The sequence below is a fragment of the Psittacula echo genome, assembly GCF_963264785.1.
Source record: "Psittacula echo genome assembly, chromosome: 2".
NCBI lineage: Eukaryota > Metazoa > Chordata > Aves > Psittaciformes > Psittacidae > Psittacula > Psittacula echo.
Window position 1 is genome coordinate 64,032,522 of NC_137737.1, and position 23,593 is coordinate 64,056,114.

The following is a 23,593-nucleotide window of genomic DNA, read 5'->3' on the forward strand; positions in this document are numbered from 1 at the left end:
GTCCACACTTTCAAACTATTCTACGTGAAAAGCTGACTGAAAAATAATGTACCTTTGGAAGTTTAGTATTGATCTGTATCAGTAATAGGATACCCTATGGAATAATAGAAATGCTGGTGGATGGAGACAGGAAATAAATTAAGAGAAGCAGAATTATTCATACTGGAAGCCACTCTTGTCTCCCTAGGATTCAGCATCTTAGATTTATGAATGCTTCCGCTTACTGGTCTGCCTCATTTCTATTGTTTGTTTCTGCCATCACCCAGCAGGCTCTTGCAAAAGGGTGTAATTTGCACTGTCTTTCAAAAAATATCACATTACTGACAGCTCTATTATTTCAAGTAACTCAGGTTGAAGTTCTGCAATAGACTTCTAAGTCAAAAAGTAGCCTCTATATAGCCTTCAGTAAGCACAGATACGTTTGGTATTGATAAGAACGTCATTCCCCTTTGCACACCCAGACTGCACAAGAACAGGATTCGTAGCTGCAGTGCCAAGGATCTATAGAAGGAAATTGGCTCACCACATTTGATGATGCTTCTCAGTTACAGGAGAGCGGTAGTTCAGCACGTTGCAAGTCGTGGTGCTACGACAAGCACGGACAGACTCTGGCACTTTGTCAGCAATTCCTGGCCCTGTGTTGCACAGCATTACACTTGGCAACAAATTGCTCAAGCACATAGGTGGTAGAATAATATTTGACAAATCCCACAGGTAAAAGCCAGATAATGTTTTTGTAAGCTGGAAGTAGTTGAACATACTAGATTAATACCAGTAATACCCATCTCCAAAACTTTCCCTGACATTAAGGGCCCCCCTGTTTGACAGTTTTTCGGCAATAGATTTTAGTGTTTTCCTGAGTGGTTGCCCTCCTCTGTATATATTGGTTGTCTAATGTGTAGTTTACCAGGCTGCCGTTCTCCTCCATCTGGACCCAACACCAGTGTTGTACAACTGGTTTCACCAGCTACAATGAAAACATTCTCTGATCTAAGCACTGCAGAGGTTTTACTTGCTGATGTCATGCTGATGAGCTCAAAAGGTTTCAGTCACTCTGCAGTATTACCCTGCCAGTCCCTAAGATAACATCCATGAGTGGTTATATTGAAATGCATATATAGTCTAAGATCTCTGCAAACATTTAATAATTAATGTTTGGATAAATTACCACTAGATTTGTTTACTAAAAATTATTCCAGTTCATTCTGGTTTTGCCCTCTACCAGTAAGACATTCCCTTACCAGTAGAACACATTAAAAACCAAAGAATTTTCTGGACTACAGTCTTGAGTTTGTGAATGATAAATCCTTTCCTTCTTCTCTATTCCTGAGAATATCTTCCCTTTGATATCATCAAATCTGCAGAAACCACATTCTCATTCAAACCATTAGATTTGAAGAAGTCAGCTATGTAGAGAATCTCACACTATCATAGAACAACCTTCCATTTCAGTTTGCCATGAAAAAAATTAGAAACAACTATAAAAATATTTATCATAGACAACCACAGATGTAAATCATAAGAAAAGAAAAGGGGCCTTGAAGAGGAGAAAGAATACACAGGAACTAAAGTATTGGTTCACTTTAAAGAGCTGCCTGGTCCCTCATCTTGTTTCTAACAATGTCAAATGTGAAATGTTCAGGAAAAGACCATTAAAGACAGGCAGCTCTCTTTCTTTTAGGTCCTCTGTAGGCAGGAGGTGATGGACCTTCTGGAGCAGATACTGGATGCAACCATCAGATTAAACATCACTGTAGGCATGTTCTGCACAAACATTGATATTCTTACTCTAAAACACTTAAGCTTTTGTCTTCCAAACTGTCACCTGCAGTGAGTTCCACAACTTGTGTGACAATGATCTTTTTTTTGTTTGCTTTAGACCTTTCCTTGGCTGGAAGGATCAGAAAAAAAGTCTGCTAAAGAAGGATTTAATTTGTGTTCATAAAAATTAAAGATGGTAAAGAAGGAACTGTCTACCTGATAGCAATCAGGAATGGAAAATGAGGTGCAAAAGCAGTAAAAATTATTCAAAAGGACAATGAGAAAGGCATTTGTGTTAAGGTTACAAGTAGCACAAATTCTCCTATGGAATTCTATTAATACCAGTAAAATCTTTGCTAAAACACCAACTTACATTTCTTGAGATATGTGTAGGAACATATTTTATTCTCATATGCTATTACTGACACGCAACTTCAAGAAATAAGTATATTTATTTGACAAAAAAGAACAACAAAAAAAAAAAAAGAAAAAACAAAACAAACAAAACCAACAAACAAAACCCAACACCCCCCAAAAAACAACCAAACAACCAAACAAAAAAAAAACCAACCCACTTTCTCTTAAATCTAGTAACATTGGAGAAGCTTGGTTTTATCAAAAGAAGCTAAGATGACTGCAGACTTTTAAAAGAATTTCTTAGGTGAATTTCTGCCAACAGGCACCTTTTCTACAGCATTTACAGCATTAGAAGTTTCATCATGAAGGCAATCTGCCTCACAAACGTCTGTGAGTGGATTCTTCACTTTTACAAAAGAATTTTAATTCAAGAATTGCTCTTTAATGGCAAGATAAAATCCTTAATTGAAGCAAAAACTCTTCATAGAACTTGCTTTTTAGAAAGTGGCATTATCCTGTACAAGAGGGAAGATGATACAAAGCAGAAGCATATAATGCAAAGGTTTCAGATTTTGCAACAGAAGGTTTAACGTGAATAGATGTTGTTGCTGAGCAAACAGTGATGCTCCGTCAAGCTAATCATTGCTGCTTGTTCAACGTATGGAGATAGAAAAAAGGAAATTAAATTACCCAGTCCTGGAGAGAATAGTGGATGTAAAATTTCATACTGGAAAAACAGGGATAAGTTCAGAAAAAAAAAAAAAAAAAAATAAATACCTTTTATAAATCAAGGCAGATTAAGTTCAAGTATAACTAGAAAAGACTAACCTCAACCTCTGAGAAAAAATGTGCATAGTTTCATGGGATCAGCTGGAAGCACCATTTTCTCCCCCTCATCATTCCTTTTCCTCATTTTTCTTCAATGAACTCTCCATAAAGGGGAAGGTGAGTGACAGAGTGCACTCAGAATTCGACCTTTAAGTAATGAACCCTATCTTCAGCTCTTTAAAATTATTCATTATAATTTTTAAGTGATGTTTTATTTTCATTGTTAAAATGCATCAGCTTTTAATCAGATTCACATAATTAAATGTTCTCTTTCTGACAGAAGCTGCATATCTATCATGGCCTCATTTAAGCCACATGGCATGAGTTATATCAAGGTAATCAGGAATATCTGGTCAAGTTTCCGGATATGTTGCACCCAGTTTTCAAAATTTCCTCTGTTGTTTATATTAGATAAGTAAAAAAATGCATTCTTGTGAACATTCATTTAGGCTTTTTCTCAGGGTTGTAAGCATTTTCCATAGTTCTCTCCTTCATATTTCCTTCTGGATCTGCCACTTTCTCCCTGTGAATGTTACATCTGCAAGTGATTTTTCATCTCTTCTCCCTTGCAGTGCATTATGCTGTGGATTCTGTAGCCTCAGTAACACCCAAATGGATGCAGTTCTTCTATCTTCACATCCCACATTGAAACTGGATTCTTTTGTGGTCAATGAAGTGTTGATACTGTCTCAGCTGTGCTGATTAGTATTTGTGGCCATGTAATGCCTCACTAAATGCAGGGGAGTTCTCTCTAGGAGGCAGATTTTTTTCCAGTCCAAGCTCTTAAACCAGCTTCTAGGAAATGCAGAGATAGATAAAGATGCATACACATGCATGTATATTCATATGTATAACAGCCTTTTCAGATACGTTATTAATTGCAGTAATCTGTGCTACTTCTAAGGAGAATGTTTCAGTTCTGAATTTCTGGAAATCTAATTTCCATTTCTACCATTAAACCCTTTCTTTTACTGAGAGGAAATGATTGAGAGAATTCTTTTCAACTTATGAACTTCTACTATGTAATATCTGGATGAGTAACTGGCCCTGGTGGTTTTGGAAAACTGTTCATACAATTCTGCCTAACTAATATGTGTGCCCTGACATACAACCTCCAGAGTGTATGGGGAATGGGTAGTTGTCCGTTCGAATATAGTATTGAAGGATCATTAAGATTAACAGCTATTCATGAAGTGTTGGAGAGAACAATCAAAGAAGATGCGAATGGTCATCTGTATTGGTTTGGGAATGAGAAAAATAGAGATACCTCCTATAAATTCAGTTTAGAAAGATAAAAGGAAAAGAGAATCCTCTTTGTTTAGCACTGTATCTGAGATAAAAAGGAATAGACTTACTGCTGCAAATACAGCCCCTCTACAGACATGCAGGATACATTAGAAATCCTCAAGAGGAAGTAGTGGGAGTATTTTATGACTCTTTTTTTTTTTAACAGTCGTTTTATTTTTCTGATATTTTTAAGGCTCAGTGAAACCTTACCTATGATAAAAGAGAGGCATGTTGAAGTGGGACATGCACTTTGGGGATGTTTGGAGGTGATATCTGTTTCTCCATTTAGAGCCATTGCTCTCACAATGCCAGATTTTACTGACTCACTTGCAGGGTGTTCCGGGGGGAAGTGAAGGACGGAGGTAGGTGCTTCAGCAAAGACCTCTAAAGGTAGCCTTTATATGGCAGCATGTATGCTAAGATCTTCTGAGGAAAATTAAACATTAAAACCGGCAAAAAAGAAAATACCCTCCAGCCTTTAAAGTGCAGCAATGAAAACAAACCACTTTTCCTTCACTCAAATATTTAAAATATTAAAAGTTTAAAAGTTCCCCAAATGGAATCCAATTATTCGCACCACCAGAGGCTAATTTTCCCAACTCTTCGAGCCACTGATGCTCAGCAACCGTCTGAGCGGTTTTGCACTTTAAAATCTAGGGCAGCTGACAGTCAACAGATCTACTTTGCTGAGAGGATTTGCTCTTAATTTTGTCCAGCTTCTGCTTTCCAGTGCCAGTCAATGTTTTCCAAGTAAACTCATCCATGAATTCACGTAAAGACTCAACTTCAAGCCCTTAGGCACTGATGGGTCTCATTTCAGTGCTTTACATGCAGTCTTAACTCAACCAAAAGGTGAGCATTTTTGGTGCAACATAGTAATCATTTATATATCGTTAAATTAATGCAACAATTTGAGCATCTTTAAACATTGAGGTTATGTCTGAATGTCCTTAGCTTAAATGATCAAAACCTGACAACAGCAGCATTATTTATTAGAAAAAAAAAAAATATAAAACTGACAAGTACACGTCACACTGAAAATAAATTGTTCATCATTTTTTCAGCAAAAATTTAGCGCCGAAACTCAATATACATTCTTTGCAAAGCCAGACAGAGGGTGGAGAAAGGAAGGGACAAAAAGAAGAATGAAAAAGGAAGGAAAGTAATTTAATCCCTGAGCCACGAAAGCTTTTCTTATGCACATATAACTTTAGTAATCTGAAGGTAGCTCATGCAGTTCAGTGTTTGCTGGTTAAAAAAAGAGTCACCCAGGGAATCTTCACACTCAAACTGTTTATGTGTTGGCCACAAATACCTTGTGCAAGGGTGCTTTTGTCACAACAGACATGCTTTTCTGTCAAAATCAGCTTGATCAGATTAGCACAATGAGCAGCAATCAGCAGGCAGGTAATAGTGTAGGATGCTGGTCAGCTAGGGATAGTTCAAAATGCTATCCTTCTGTCAAAAGGCAGATCAGGCAATGTCTGTAATTTCCTAGCTGTCTTTTGTCCTATTATAAACACCTATCAATCACTGCTGGAAAGATTCTTAAGTTAAACCATTGTAAAATCCATAACTTCACTATCTCATCCATACCACTTACTGATACACCCTATTTACTCAAAGCTTGAAGAGCTACTGCTAATATTTAAACTGTCTCTCTCAAACCATATGTCAATACAGTACAGCAGTTCTATTACGGATCTGCTTGCTACGGTATAATCCATCTGCATACAGTCTCACTTATGCAAAACTGAAGCATTCAAATGTCTCCACTATGACTACAGAGATAATCGTCATTATAGCAAGATCTAGGTCACTGTTGTTAAAGCTGAGTCATGTTGCCAGTCATATTTGCCAGTCATAAAAACACTAATGTTGTTTGGTCAAAGGCAGCTGTGATTTCTCCTCTAAGTACGTTTTAAGGATTGTAGAAGAAACTAATGATATAAACATGTCACACTCTTCCATGAAGCAACTATCAGGCAATGCATATAGTTTGTTGTGAAAGTCATTTAGACCTTTGGAGGCAACTTGTATATTAACAGGAGCAACACAATAATTTCAGAATAGATTCCAAGACTAAATAATAAGGCACGTCAACTAAACTCTTCAATATATGTTAGACTTTAAATAAAACTGTCTTAGACTCATTGGTTTAGAAGATTTCTTGGTTCTTCTTAAGTTGAGCGCTCGTTCATTTATAGCAAATGATTTTCCTACTGCCATCAAGTAGTTTTTTTTCTTTTTTTAAAATCTGCTCATTGAATAGCTTCAGGTTGATGTCTCACTGAAATAAATTTCTGCTATGACTTATAAAGTGGACAAGACTCAGCCAGCCAGTCAAGAATGAATTCAAACTGGTGATCAGCACTCTGTTTTACACAGAACAAAATTTGCATTAGGCAGAAAGTAGTCAAGCCCAGATTTCCAGAATGAGATCCAACATTCCACATTTTTCCAAGGCAAAATAAATGTCTCTTTTTATCCTTCATTAAGAGGGCATTCAGAATATTATCCCCAGCTCTGAAGGGACCCATGTCACACTGTGGTTATTTTTTTGGGGTCTTCTTATTTATGCTAAGAGAAGAGCATGCCCTCTTTCTATGAAAAGAACACTTTGCTAAGATTACAAACACAGACAAGGGAAATGGCATACTTGTCATGGGTAATACAAGCAAGAATCATCCTTAAATAGAACAACTACCTCATGGTGCATACATCAAAATTTTAGCATCTTCTGAGTCCAGGAAGTTTATTCAAAGTGGCTTGCAATTAAAAAATTTGAAATGTTTAGACAGAAGAGAGACTTGACCTGAATTTTCAAGAAAAAGCCTAAAAAAAGACACTGTTTTGAATTTCAGTGCAGTTCAACTTCATGCTAAATATTTTCTTGTATTTTTAGGGGCCAGATTTCAAAGTACTCTTTTAAGAATACCAAAATAAGTTGTACTTAGTTTTAATAGAACCAAGAACAAGTAGGTTCACAGTTACAGACAGGCAACTAGGTAATTTGGATCCATAACCCAACTTGATATTTCAACTTCTAAATGACCTAGTTGTTTAACATGTGTACTAAATACACCAAAACCGAGTAGAAAACTGAAGTCCGTGCTTCTTCTTACAACCGCTGTCACTGTACAGTCCCACACACAATGCATGACAGATTGCATTAATTGTGAAAAGACTATCCAGGGTCCCACAGGTAAGATTCTTTTTCTGAAGAGAAGCTGAAGAAACATTCTAATATTCAGCAAAGCTACTCAGTAATTTATGAAGATATTTTCCTTATAGCTCCCTACATGTGGTTAATGCATTACTGAATACCTGCTCAAACTACTTTCCAGTGGACAATGCTAGAATTATTTCAGTAACACCTTTATCCACAATAAACCTTACTCTTCAAAAGCCAAAAAATATATTTTCTTATGAAGTTTAAAAAAAACCCAAAACTCATTCAACAATGACCACCAGTCACATATATTCTTGCAACATAATATTGTCCAAAGTGGGAAACTGGCCATTTGTCCATGTCACATTATTTTCGTTCCTTATTCAGTGTCCTGGAAGGTGGAAGGATTTACTTTTATCATAGTTTCCATATATATTTTACCTTTGCCCAAGCCAGCTTGAGTATGTATTCTGAGTAGTCTTTAAATTGACCTGGGAGAAAAACAAAATTGAGAGGCCAGGCATTACAAAGCCATCAACATCAGTGAGTCAAATTAAGTTCTGGCATCACCTTGCTGGCTAGAGTTCAGTAAGGAAGTCTTTGTGCAGGGGGAGCAGGGATGGAGGTGGCACATATATAGAAGATTGCTAAGGTGGTTTGTTCAGGGATCCTTGCAGCAAGAGATCCAAGAATTGACAAATAAGAGCATTGGATGTAAAGATGCAAATATCTGTCTTGAGCTGGAGAACTGAACCTACCAATTAACGTGCTGCGTGTGTACATAAATTTGAAAAACCCATTACATACATTTAATCCCTTTGTAATCTGCAGCATGACAGAATTTTTCAGGATAGTACTCCACAAAATGATGGGGAATGAACAGGAATGCTTAGCAAAGCAAGGAAAAAAACCCTGGAACTCCAAAAGGCATATTTACTACAGCAAAAATTTACAGCAGATACAAGCAACAGAGAGTTTCTTGGGATCACTTTTATTCCTTTAACCCATATGTTTCAAGCCTCCCTTACATATTCAGGAACCTGACACACAGAGAGCTGCATCTCCAGTCAATGTTAGTCAGAAGAGTTTCAGTGAAGTTCATGGCTATGTGTCACCATGTGCTATCTGGGATGCCGTCATAGTGCAGCCACAGAAATTCAGGCAAATGGCTGCTTTCCAGGCAGTTTTGTCTGAATCATCCTTCTGAACTCTGGCTACAGGATTTTTCTTTAACTTAAACTTGAAGTCCTGCAACATTAAAGAACAGAATGCATCAACTTAATTGGAAACACTTTTGCCTCAACACACCCTGCATTTGTTCAAGGACTTAAAGAGAGGAAAAGTCCATGCTTTGAAGCACTGTGACAACTTAAGATAAATTTCAGCATTACTTTTATAATGGAATATAATTGAAAACATACTTGAACACAGACTCTAATCTAGCTCTGGGTAGAGATGTGTTTAACCCACAAGTCTGGATTTTAACATTCCCAAGTCTTGAAGAAATCCTGACTCTGACACAAATTGTCTTCTCTTTCTGTATCAAGCAAAGAGAGTCTCAATACTACTGGGTTGAATTCATCACTTATTCAGAATCACTGCTTTAACCATCATTTATGGGTTCTGTTTCATCACACTGATGTCTAAGGTCCCCATTTCTCACAATACCTCTCAGACATTAGGGTCAAATACCTGTATATTGTACAATGCAGTCCCTTTCCTCAAAGCCTCAATGACTAAACAGACAAAATTGACAGAAAGATAAAGGACATATTGTTATCCCCATTTTCAGCTGGGAAACCATGCCTTAAGATGACTAAGAGTCAGAATCCCAAGGGAGGTCAAGGATCAGATTCTCAAATGCTCAATAAGTGTCAGAGCCAGACTTTTACAGGAAAAAAGAGAAGGAAAAAGAAAAAGGGAGAAGGAGGGGAGAGAAAAAATGTGTGTGGGGGGAAAGAATATAAATAATAAGAAAAAAGGTTCCAAGCCTTGCAGATCCTACTTTTCTTGTAGATTTTAAAAAGACCTTTTTGCACATCTTGAAGATCTGGTCACTTAGGCCCACATTTGAGTGCCTAAATGGGAAGTTATCTCTCTAGGAAATCTCTCCCCCAGTCTGGGTGCTACTACCATTTGGAAGGATGGCAGTACCCGAGTCACCCAAGGTCACAGAGGAAGTCTCTTGCAGAGCCAAAAATTTGAATCAACATCTCCTGTGCCCTAACCACAAGTCTATCCTTCCTCTCACTAACACCACAGTGTATTTCTTTGTTAAGTCTCTTTCTAGTTAGATATAACATAATGGGCCTTTTTCTTCATTCATCCGCAATGGTAATATGACATTATGAGATTGGCACTTGTCGTTCACAGGGAATGCTCTTTTTCCGCTTGCCCCCAAAACACAAACACACTTAGCAGATTGTCGTCTGTGGATGACACTAGAATCTCTGTATTTTAGAATCTTTTTACAGAAGGCTCACAAGAGAAAATTGCCCTTTATTAGTGTTTTTCAGGATATGAGAGGCTGACAACTTGTGGATCCCAGCTACAAAGAATTACTCCCCTTTCCCACAAACTCAGGGGTGGGGGAAAACTTTTTGGTCAAGAAGATCAAGATAAGAGCAGGCTTTTCACATAATATCCCTTGAAAGCTGCTACTACATGAAGGCCTAAATACTAAAGTAATAGGTCAGTAGCCACTGGCTACCCTCATGCATAACAGCACCCTTAAGTATCCCTAAATGACATGTAAAGTAAAACAGCAACAAGTGGAAAACCTAATCACAGCACTATGTTTTCTTTTACCACCTTTTCCACTTTGTTTAGGTGAACACATGTAATTATGTAATTACTTGCCATTTCAAGCTCTTGAGACTATAGATGAATGTCACAAACCAAGAAAATTATATTCACTGTATCTGAGGCATATAAAAGAATGCATGTGAGAAATGCCTGGTGTACAGAACTCCATTCATGTCTGAGTTACTATTTTTGCATTTGTCTCATTTAGGTTTTGTTGGCTTTTTTTTCTTTAATTCAGTTTCTTCAAACCATGCCCTCTTCTACATGACCTTTTTGATCAATAGTCCTCTGTTGTGCTGCAAGGCCTTGGCAGCAGAGGACAGAATGAATATAGCTAATCCTTATCTAAAGTTTACCTTTAAACTCTTTGGGTTTTGGCACAGGTTTGAGACATTTGCTTTGTTGAGGTTTTATAACTCTAAATGATGAGCATTGCTTGAGAACATGGCCAGCTCCAGAAGTCCCAGAGTTCTCTGCAGATATTCCCCTCTGCTCCTGCAGTCACTCCCATGTCTAGCTCACTTGCACTTTTCTGCTTCACCACCTCAAAATTAGTGGATTACCTCAGCTTTTCTGATACATCTTTGGCAAGTCAATGAAAGTCAGGTTGCCAATATTTTCATGTGGAAAACAGGCTTCTCCCTGTCTTTTTAAGTGTAGAAGACATTTTTTTGTGGGGAGAGGGCTCTAAAAGTCTCTTTTTCAGATTCTGCAGTTGCCCATCATTTTAAAAAGCAACCCCAAATGTTTTTTGTCACTATACTATCTTCTCACAGAAGTTTTACTGACAAAAGTTTGTGGCTCATTTACAACTGGCAAATCAATATGAAACTTTCTATTCTTCCTGCCCTTGAGAAAGCCTGTTACTCTATATGTTAAGATCTATTATTGTTTCAGACATTGCAGTGTAACACTACATCCCTGGCAGCCCCTAGAACAAAACCATTAGACACATGGGACCCCCTCTCCACAGCAAATTTATCTCAAAAATAAGTACTTCATTTAAGCCTAAACAGCCTAAAGCATGACTCATACCCCAGTGAAAGACAACGATTTGAAAACTTGAGGGCTGCTACAACTGACCACAGCAAGGGCAAAGGTATCAAAAATAAGCCTAATGTTACAATTGCAGATGCAAAGCAAATTAATACTCCCATAGAGAAAAGCTAGACCTGCCAGGCTGCCCAAACCTCCACAGGAGGTTTGACTGCTGCACCAGCATGAGGACAGCCTGAGGCCAGGCATGGAGACTCTGGCCCTTGGAGTTAGGCACATTGTACTTCAGAGGGTTGTTGACAGTGGGAAATCCTGAGCATTTCTATTACCAACCAGGTCCCTTTACAAAAAGTAACTTACTGTTTTCTCAGAAGTAAGTTTTGACGAATTTGAAAGTCCTTTTGATGTATTTCAGGGCTATAAAGTTAAGCTAAAAACCAGGTAGCTCATGTTGATTTGGTTTGTTTGGGTTTTTCTTTTCACTTTTTTAATTAGCACACATACAGCTAAAAAGCCTTCATGCAATGTTAGATCCAGTTATTAAAACTACCTCTAAACTTCTGAAATTGGTTGGGTTCTTAAGAAAAAGTTATTAAAAATTGTACTGCCTTGCTCTTTTTCCCCTCTCTAACAGCAACTCATAAGAAGATGCAAGTTACCAACTGTTGAAATGCTACATAAATGCTCTGAAACAAATCAAGAATTTATATCCAAGTAGATGTAATCAAGTGAAACTCACTTTTATCTTCACAATGTGCAATAACACATTAGTGACTGATCTATTGCTTATGAAAAGAAAAGAAAAGAAAAAAAATAGAGAAAGCCTTTTCACAGTTCAATAGAAAGTTACAGTATTTGAGAACTGAATAAGAAGTCATGTAATGGCTTTGCAGCTTTTGAACTTTCACATGTTTCAGATTTTTCTAATGCTTGTGCAGATTAAAGAGATTCACATCACAATGGCTGGGGCACCTCACATTTTTTCTGGATCAGGTTTAATGATTTCCACACTGTAGAAATTTCACTTTGTATGAACACACCCTGAATTTAAGGAATTTTTCATACTTAGGCGAGTATTTTCCAGTATGTTTCTTTTTATGTTAACTCTGTCAAACGGCACCGTGTCTGCATCATGGGAATGAGCAACTCCTTCAGTTTCACACATCAATACCCTGGGCCTTTTCGGCATGCTTTTCTTTCTAGATCCAAAAATGAGTTAAAGGGGGGTTAGGGGGAGTCAGGAGACAATAAAATAGAAGACATGCATATTTTTTTACTTCTGTGTATTATCTCATCCTGGATCCCAGAGTAAAAAGAACCACCATTTATTTCATCAATTTGCAAAGCTGATGGTTTCAAATCTACAGCTATATCCTTTTCATCTCTCTTAAAGACATTTCAAAGCAGGATTGTGTGACCCAAAGAGAAAGAAGAATCTCTGATTTCCATCCAGCTCACAGAAAAAAAAACCCTTGCATTTTATACCCTTTGACTTAGGATTAAGGGGTGACAAAAAGCCATTTCATTGTTTCTAAAAAAATTGCATATGTGCATGCCTGAATATCTTATATTTTAGTGGCTATCAGGAAGGCATTGGTACCATCCAGAATCTAGAAGTAATTACAGACCTCATAAAAACCAGTGTGTAAGTTAAGTCCTTATGGCTCAAGGGAAACCAAATGTTTAAAGATACTTGCACACAATAAATGTGACAACATATGGTGTAAACTGTTTGGTGCCTGTGCAGAACTGAATGTAGTGGATGAACTGGAGGGAGGAATAAGGAAAGGTGAATAGTTCTAGTTGTAGACCCCCAGAGTAAGATAATTTCAGAGTTTTGATTGAATTTATTGGTCTCCATCATTATGCAACACTAGAGTACAGCCAAAACTTCACTGCCTTTCGTTTCTTCTAACTTTCTCTGCAACAGAAATGACCATCTAGCCATCTAGAAATCTTAAACTACAGAGCAATGCTGGTCCAAAAACCTGTCTGCCTTCTGATTTTTTTGCATGCTCCAAACTCAACATTAATCTGAGGCAGCCAGGACTACCTAAGGCTATCAAGAATCCAAGGTGTGTTGAAGAGAGCTGATTTAAATAAAGGGTATTTTCTCTCTTTGCAGTCACCACTGAACAGAAAACGGCGTCAAGCTAAGCTGAGCAAAGATGACAACCAACTTTCGGCAGCACTTGAAACTTTAGAGAGTCCCTTTGGAGAGTTGTGCAAGCAGGCACCGTGCCCCAGTCAGCCCTGTTCTTCCAGCTGCTCCAGCAGTGCCAGGATTTCACTCAGTCTCATGGCTCCAATTTCAGATGATCTACTGTTTGAAAACACACAACTGAGTTGATCTGCACAGCATTAGTTCCCTGTCCTGCTTCTTTGGAATGTATCATAACATGAATACCTAGTTTGTGAAATCAAACATAATCTGTCTGCTTAGGCTCCTTGCTTTGCCATTCATTTGCTTCTTCTAAAAGAAAGAAAATTACTCTCCTAAAACAAGGAAAAACATTTCAGAGGGCAGTGCTTAATCTTCATGTCTCATGTTTCAGCTAAATTCATATCAAATGTGAACTGACACTACAAATATAGTCACCAGAGGAGACTATTTTCCATGTTTGCAGTATCTCTTCACCATCACAAAATGTTGAGAACAGTGAGAACAATGCCAAGAAATCACAGTATCACAGTATGTTAGAGATTGGAAGGGACCTCAAAAGATCATCTAGTCCAATCCCCCTGCCGGAGCAGGAACACCTAGATAAGGTTACACAGGAATGTGTCCAGACGGGTTTTGAATGTCCCCAGAGAAGGAGACTCCACAACCCCCCTGGGCAGCCTGTTCCAGTGTTCTGTCACCCTCACTGAGAAGAAGATTCTTCTCAAGTTTAAGTGGAACCTCTTGTGTTCCAGTTTGTACCCATTACCCCTTGTCCTATCATTGTTTGCCACTGAGAAGAGCCTGGCTCCATCCTCGTGACACTCCCCCTTTATATATTTACATACACTAATAAGGTCACCCCTCAGTCTCCTCTTCTCCAAACTATAGAGACCCAGCTCCCTCAGCCTTTCCTCATAAGGGAGATGCTCCACTCCCTTAATCATCTTAGTTGCCCTGCGCTGGACTCTCTCCAGGAGGTCCCTGTCCTTCTTGAACTGAGGGGCCCAGAACTGGACACAATATTCCAGATGCGGTCTCACCAGGGCAGAGTAGAGGGGAAGGAGGACCTCTCTCGACCTACTGACCACCCCCCTTCTAATACACCCCAGGATGCCATTGGCCTTCTTGGCCACGAGGGCACAGTGTTGGCTCGTGGTCATCCTGCTGTCCACTAGGACCCCCAGGTCCCTCTCCCCTACATTGCTCTCTAACAGGTCGTTCCCCAACCTATACTGGAACCTGGGGTTATTCCTGCCCAGATGCAGGACTCTACACTTTCCCTTGTTATATTTCATCAAGTTTCTCCCTGCCCAACTCTCCAGCCTGTCCAGGTCTCGCTGGATGGCAGCACAGCCTTCTGGGGTGTCAGCCACTCCTCCCAGCTTAGTGTCATCAGCAAACTTGCTGACAGTACACTCAATTCCCTCATCTAAATCATTGATGAATATATTAAATAATACTGGTCCCAGTACTGACCCTTGAGGCACTCCACTAGATACAGGCCTCCAACTAGACTCTGCCCCATAGACTACAACTCTCTGGCTTCTCTCCTTCAGCCAGTTTGCAGTCCACCTCACTACCTGATCATCCAGACCACACTTCCTCAGTTTAGCTATGAGGATGCTGTGGGAGACTGTGTCAAAGTCCATTGCAGACAAATGGGCTTCTTGCTGGCTGTTAACAGAAAACACTTGATGGAAACAAGATCAACTGGCTGTGAAAGAGCAAATGGGGCACTGAAATGCATTGGAATTTTGGCTTTTTTATAAAAAGTATGTGTCTATAAAATGTAGGAAGGGACAGAATCTTACCAACCTGAGGAACAGAACTTGTGGTCTCATCTTTAATTTGTAAACAGCTGTAGGTTTGAGTTTCAAAGGAGTAAAGTGAAAAGCTGCTGGAGATGACTTCACTAGCAATTTTAGCTCAGCTAAAATGTTGCATTTATGTGCCTGTGCAGGAATAACAGGGGAGATGTATAATATATTACCATAATTAGAGGTCATCAACAGGAGATTTTAAATAAGATTCATCAGTCATCTTATTCAACCCTAACCAAACCAAGTATGCAGTACAATGCACCACCTCCTTCATTCCACATGGTTTTCTGAGTGATAAAAATATTGCACAAAATCTATCACCAATGTAGTCTACTAACTGCCATTATTTCAAATGCCACCAACCTTGAAATATCAAACAAATTTTGAACTCAGAAACAACTACTGTGCCTGTATGTACCAAAGAAAAACAAGTCAGACACACAACTGCGGTATATCTACCTCCAAATGAGTAACTTCATTGAACATTGATGTAAGCACTGTTTATGTAACATTTAAGTATCAAAAAAAAAGTGTAAGTTGCTAGAGAGCTAGAAAGCATTTCTTTTAAGAAATTGTTGTGTTCTTCCTCCCTCTACATTTCTATGAGCCCTAGCTTTGTAGGTCGAGACACCAGCCATCTCATTACCTGAGTTTCCGCGGCCTGTTAGAGACCGGATTTTCATTGGCATATTTTTTTCACTTGTTCCATTTCATTCAAAACTAAATATATTTTGTGATGAAAGCAGAAATATTTGGAACAACATTAATATGGAGACTGACCACAACTCAACCTTATCTGCTTGTCAGTGAAGTAATATTTCCCCACATTTTCTCATACTCAAGAGCAAATTTGTAGCATATTGCTCAAAAAATGTGAGCTTTCAAAGCATTTTCAGAGCAACAGAGGTTTGAGGGTTTGGTGGCTTTTTTTTTTGTTTGGTTGGGGTTTTTTTAAATACAAATAGAAACACCACACTTTGGAACAAGAGCACAAAGAAAGACATGTTCAGGGGAAAGTACCAGAGATGAAAGTCTGGCCCCACTGAATTCCACAATGAAACAGCCATTGGTTTCAACAGGGTCACGATCTCTGTCAAGATCTGAGTCTGGATCCACTTTTGAAGTGGGTGTGGCCTAAGAGCAGGAGGGAAGAATTGACAATAATATAAAATATATCTCTCCCTCTTAAACAGCCCATTATACATTTCATTTTACACTGCTACTAACTACAAAAAGGGCACAAGTGGTACACCCTACTTTCACCACCCCATCCTTTTTGTTATCTTTGTATTACATAACATCATGATTTTTTTTGTTGCTGTTGCTGGCGGTGAATGGGATGACAGCATTAATGCAATGGTTATGCTACATACCAGAACTGTACGAATTTTATGACAAGCCACTTTTCATCATAGACAAAACAGCATCGTACATCCAGAGGCACAGGTTTTACTTGTACTCTGAGACAACTGATATTACATGCTATATGCTTCAGTGTAGTATTTGTATGTTATGCTTGTGTCTTGTACACACGTTCACACATACTACATGTATACAGCTTTTCTGAGCTTATAGGCACACACATCCATGGATGCTGGAAAAGCCTGAATGTGGAGCCACAATAAGGCGGCTCCTGGCTGATAGCAGTATGTTACAGAATTTGTTTCCATGTTAATGGATCACAGAAAAAGTCTTGTAAGGATTATTTTAATTTGTAAAACATTTGTATCCCTTACTGTATTGCAATAAAAGGAATGTGCCAACTGCCAGTCCTTTAAGACACATGATAAAATTCCTCATTTTTTTGGTTTGAAATTGGAACTGAAACACATTTGCTGCAGAAGAACTGATCCTTATGGCCCTGGCAGAAGGTGAAGGCTGGGAGTCAACTCACTCATTGCAGCTGTAATCCCTTCATGAGAATCTAGATGTGTCACTTTATATACTATATCCTCTGATAATTTTCAGGGAAAACAAAGTTGCAATGACATCACAAAATGCTCAGCAAATCCCTGACTGGCCAAAACTTCAAGGTTAGGAATACACCAAGCAGCACAACCACGTCACAGCTGCAAATGGAGGCAGAATTCTGGGTCTTTTGCTGGGAAGAAAAAAAACTATTGCCTGCATATGCTACCAGTAAATCAGCAGTAGCTTAGCTACCATAGAGTGTGAAACTCAGCATAATAGATCTTTCATAGCTCACTGGAGAGGTCATGGTACAAGAATGTTGAACAATACAACACAATCTTTTGTAGGTAAGCAACTTCAAGGTAGGAGGTGTAAGTTGTTGTAACAATAGAAACCTCAAAGGAGATCATCAGGAAATGATTAACATGTTTTTTCAAAGGAATGTGCACAACTGACAGTATTTTCAACACAGACTTTTTTCGAACTCCTCTGGCGTTCTGTTTCTTATGCTCTATACATATACAGACAGCTCATACTTTGATTGTTTCATTAACTCCATATTTCTGCTACTTCTAATTACCTACAGTAATATGATCAGATTATTCATATTAGTCTATTTGGAATAATTCCCATTACAGGGACTTTCAGAAAAGTAACCTTATGTTGAATATAGTTTCTGGGGCACCAAATTTTCTCATATTTAATATATCACTTGATGGTTTGTTAAACTGTCTGATTTGATGCTTGTTACAAATGTTCACTTTGTTGAAGTCCCAAACAAACGTCAAGGATGCCACTCTTTTCCACAGAGTATACGCTTCATATTGTTTGCTGTTTTTCTTTGGACTTCATCTTACTTAAAGGAATATACCGAAATAAGACAACACTCAGAAAGATGGCACTCAATTTTTCTAGAAAATTAGTTTCTGCTGTAATTCATATAATATTGCACACTCATTTTGATTTGCTGAAGTCCAAGTTAGCTAATATCCCAGGTGAACTGGATGAAACCACAAATGGCTACAACCAATGAGGGCAAGAACCTCAACAAACAATTGCACACAAAGGCTGGCTGCTGCCTACCATCCTGACAGCAAAGTTGGCTTTTTCTCCCATCAGGAACTGACTTCCATGCCAGTTCTTCCCTTCTTTCAGCAAAAAAGGCTGCCCACCTGCATACGAACCACTTAGAAGGCACTGAGATAAGCTGAATTGTGACACAGTCCAGATGGGAAGCCACAGCCACTGACAGAATCCCATAGGAAAGCTGATCAAGATATCAGGCTTGGATCTAAAGAATAATGTGGAGGGGAGTGGGAGCAAAGCTGCTGTTTCACTTTCTGGAGTCACCTCTAGGGACAGCCAAGGAGAACACAATTACTGGGCATCAAATAGTGTCTTTCTTCACTTTCACTTCTCTAAAAACCTGTTATTCCATGGGACCATCGGGAAGGAGCAGAGAAAGAAGCAGTGTGAGTTCAGCAACAAATCAAGGCCAGGAAAGAGACATAGGAAATTCAAATCTGTAGGAACTGACTGCTTTGTCTCGGCCACAAAATGTATTCAAATGCATGTGTCCATTTCCAGTTGCTTCCTCTTCATATCTTCCCAAGAAACTCCAGGGTCTAAGGCAGGGGAGTTCAGCATCCAGGGAGGCTGCTGGCTCTCCAGACAGATGTGCAGGTTTCTCACAGCCTTCTAAAAGGTATCTCTCATTCTTCCAACTATTTCAAATGAAACTGTTTCAGACACACCAAGCCACATTTTTTTCATTCTGCAATTCTGAATACATTTGGGGTCTCTCCCCCACCCCAAACTGCCTCTTACTTCGAAAATTCCCAATTCTTTGCATGTGACGTCAGGATGTTTTGCCATGAAAAATTAATTTTAAATTATAAGCACCAAATTGTAACTTCTCTGTATGGTAAAGGATCACACAGAGGGGATTTGTGGTTTAAACAATGATCTTCTACAATTAGCCATAATAACAAAGGAAATATTCATAATTACATCAAAGGATTCATCACTGAGTATTGTTTTATTTGCTTCCTGAGAGAGCAGAGTTCTCTAAAAAGATAACACTATTTTATCTAGATGTAGGTAAATAACAAAGGGCCATCTACAGAATCCAGTTTCAAACTAAAGCCTGAAAAAGACTCCAAAATCCAGAAGAGGTTCTCCAATTGATTTGATTACAGGCCAGGCATTGGTTCTCTGCTAGGTATGCAGTGCTGATATGTCTGTAATATGTAAACACCGTTTCAGATGGACATGACACGCAACACTACAGCATACCCGAGGCGCCTGTCTCGGCATATAGGAGACATAGTCCGGGGATTAATTTCATCCACCAACATAAACATAGGACTAATTTTGTGAAGTACAGATAGCTAAAAATAACCAAGAGTAATGTTATGCAATAAAACCTGGTATATGTTTCCCCTTTCCAGACAAGGGAATCTGACATGGCTGCAAATAGAAAGAGGCAGCAGTCTGACCAGAAAACAAAATATATTTATTTCATTCCCTTCCAAAGAGACGGCATTTGAATCTCCTATACATTAAACATGTATGCCCACTGTCATATCATTTCAATGGTTTAAATAGTAAACGATGATCAAAAATTCATAACACTTCTGCCCTCCCCTGGAAAAGAAAAATAGGTCAAAAATAAATAGAAACAAACTGTCTTCTGCTCCTTTTTATGCATTTGAGAGAAGAAAAAAAAAAAATGACAGAGATAAATCTGCATAATACTGAACCGAGTCTCTTTAATTCTAGTCAGCTTTTATCATTCAATCACTGAGTCTGTATGTGGAAAAATTCATGCTAATTCCCCCTAGCAACAGCCGCAGCCTATCAGGGGGAGCCCTGCACCAGGCAGCTGCCAGCCAGCAAGAATAACTCTAAGTAGGTCAGGCCTGCATTTCTAAAAATGCCACGGTCTAGTAACCCCACTGTCCCGTCTGTCTGCCCTGCCCCATAATAACCTCGATTGCTCGGTGACACAATGACATACTACCCTGTTAGAGCGCAATCAAATCACGCTGCATTATTCTGCTGCGAGCATCGCTGCTGGATGAAGGACCTATCGAGGGACAGCATTAATCAGGCAGCCATTCATGTCCACTAGCACTTCACTCTGGAGATGGAGCCTGCATTAATGACCAGCTGTTTGAACCAACACAAACAAAATAATGTCTTCCACCCTGTTGGCTGTGTAGAATACACTATTCTAATCAGGCAGGTTATACTCACTGACTAAACCTAAGATGTAAATTAAACAGCCACAGACAATACCAGCTTTTGTAACCTTCTATTAATTAAAGTAAGTATATTTAAATTATACTACACACAATTCAAAAAGCTATGGGTTTAATATACAGTCATCTCCTCCTCTAAATTTGTGTTCACAGCCCAAAAAAGCAACAAACCAACAAAACCCCCACCCCACTGTTTGCAGAATGCAATCTACCTATCCTGGTAAATTAAAAAGTGACACAAACAGCTGAACTGAAACCGACCTCTGTGGGGAGCAGGGAACCACACCAGGCTTCTAGCAACTGGGCGGCATGAACACCGACAGACGTGCGCATGGAATACTGCAGAGGGGGTACCGATGAAAGCCCTGTAAACATCTGCCAGCCACAACATGGAGAAAGGCCAGTCAGAGCAGATTAAGCACCCCCTGCAATTTCACTACTTAAATGCTGCCGAGTTGCCTGTGCAAACCTAAAAATAATTCTGGAGGTCAGAAAGCTGCCGGCAGGGTGTGGACCTGCGCCTTTAAGCACGCAGTCACAGCCCTGGGGACCCATCAGCTGGGCTGCGAGATGCTGCACGATGCCCTTTCTCTCCCCTTCTATTCTTCGTCAGAGGAGCCTTAATATAAACCACACTAGACCCCAGTCAGCCTTCTCTGGGGTGGTATTTCAGTATCAAATCCATAATGCAAGAACAGAATTTCAGCATGCTTGCTTTGTGTTTAATTATGCCCTTGCTTATAAACACCTCTGTGTGCCTCACTTGTGTCTCCCTTCAGAGCATGCCTCCATGACAAGCAGCTGTCTGTGCAGGATGGAGATGGGAAAGGCATTTTCTAGGAAAGATGGTTCATCTGCATTTTTTTTCTGAAGGATTCACACTTCCACTTGGTGAACGCATGCCCTCTGACAAACTGATAATTCAGTCTTCACTGCTGCAGAATTCAGCAAGCCTTGCACATGTAAATCCATCCACATCTGAGTTAGGAACACAGCAAATTCATTAATCCATTTTGCTTTTTCTTGTTTGAACCCAGCTCGGTAACCAGGTTATGACTGTCTTCCTTTGCTTTGTGGCACACATCAAATAGCTATTCTTGGAGCGATACAGTCACTGACGTAACCGTGGACTCCTAATTACAAGCTGCTGACATTTTGCTTGTCTCTGCAGCTTTGAAGCTGTGAGTTAAGTCTCTCCCTCCTCCTTGCTTGCTTTAAACTGCCTCAGTTAGAAGCACATGACAGTTTCAGAAAGGTATAGGAGTGACATAAGCTCCTTTCTAGAGCCTGCTGTATTGCCAAGGTTATTTTTCTTTAAGCAAACAGAAAACTACATTTTGGAAGTAATAAGACTCCTTTGCCCCCAGCACAAGAATGTTATCCAACAGCTGGCTAAATATAATCCAACACACAGGGCTGCCTTTGTAGACTGGGTAACAAATAGTGGAAGGGCCAGACAGGCGCCTTGCAGGGTAGCTCACCATGACTATTGGGAAATCCCCTTGTACACATTTTAGGATGACATTATGGTCTATGGATTTGTATAAAAGGAAAAAAGGAAAAAAGAACCAAACCACCTCCTTCTCGACAGGCAGCTGCTAGAAGCCATGACAAGCCCCTAGCTGAGTGCAATGCTTGTTTCCCTCATTTCTACATTGTTCAGACATGGCCAAGAGCTGCCTACCAACCTAAACATGCCTGTACTGTGACAAATCTACCTGCTCTGAACACATGGTCTCCCCCATGCACATTTGGCAATAAAAAATACACCCAGGTAACATTTCAGAAAAATCTATTGTCAAATGCAAACATTGCTTTTTCTCAATAGATGAAGAATTCCTTTTAATTAAAGGCTGATTTTGAAATTCCAAAAAGGGAAAGAAGAAAGATATAAATATAACGCTGAATATAAATGCTCAGTTGAGCATTTATGCTTCTGATGACTGTGTTAGCCAGCTGGTCTAGAAGTCATCTGGGATGCATTTATTTTGATTAGATTGATCACATTTCTATTTACAGTATAGAATTTTTCACCATACTGAATACAGCTGTGTTTATAAAGATTTTAAGATGGAGAAATGAAACCCCACAGTTTCTCACAGCACAGTGCAGAAGATTCAGTGCTTCAAGGTGTTAAGCGGAAAGGATCTGCTTTCACGTTTCTTAAAAGAATTCTGCCTACCATCTGTTTTCACAAAGTGCTGCCTCAGTCAGGAAATGGGTGTAGAGCTGTAGCTGAAAATACAAGCTGCAATCAAGTCTGACCTAGCGAAGTGACAAACTTCCTCTGTAAATTGGTCAGAAATGTCTTTCTTTCATGTCTGTACATGCTCACACACACACAAAAGCACTTAGATACATATATATACACACAGAGTGAGTGGCTGCTGTTTTCCCTGGGGATATCACTGCAACCACCTAGCTCATCAGTTCCTTCCCTGACAGCATCAGGAGTGTTCAAGCTACAATTTACAGTCCCCACCGTCCATACATTGCTTTGTTAATCAAGCCATCCTCTCTGCAATAAGAATGCCCAGGATCAGACAAACAGCATGTAGCGTTTCTTCTTCCTTTGCATTTGCATTTGCTCGCTCTCTCCTTCTCCCATGGCTTTGCCTTAACAGGCAGACACAACCAGTACCTTATTTATCCATCTCCAGCACAACGCTGAGGTGAAACCCGACTGCAGCACTGTGGCTTCCCCATGTTAATCCTCTGGAGCAGCAGAGGCTGGATTCTTGCTGCTGATGCCCTTGTCAAGCACTGGATTACTTTACATAATATTTCTTTAAGCTTTCACCCACCCCAACCTAGAATAACACCCCTCCTTTCTCCTCCCTCCACATCCCCCCCCAAGAAAATCCCAAAGTCATCACATATTGCAACTCTTTGCTTCCAGAACCAACAGAAAAAACGCAGCTCCATCGCTCTTCGTAGCAATGTGCAGACGAGTGAGTTTTGAGCCAGCCAAGCCGGGGTGAAGCGCAGGCAGAGAGACTGTGGCAGCCTCAGCAGCAGCAGAAACAGCAGCAGCCGCCCAGGTAAATGGAGGGAAAAGCAGGCTGTGTCGAGACCAGTGCAGTGTCGTAGCTGTAGGGAAAGACAATCTCGCTTCTTCCGAACGATATAGCTTTGTGCCTGCAGGAACGGAAAAAAGGGAAGACCCAGAATTAAAAATAAAAGCCAGAACAGTTAAGAAGAAACAATAACTATAATAAATTATTGTAAC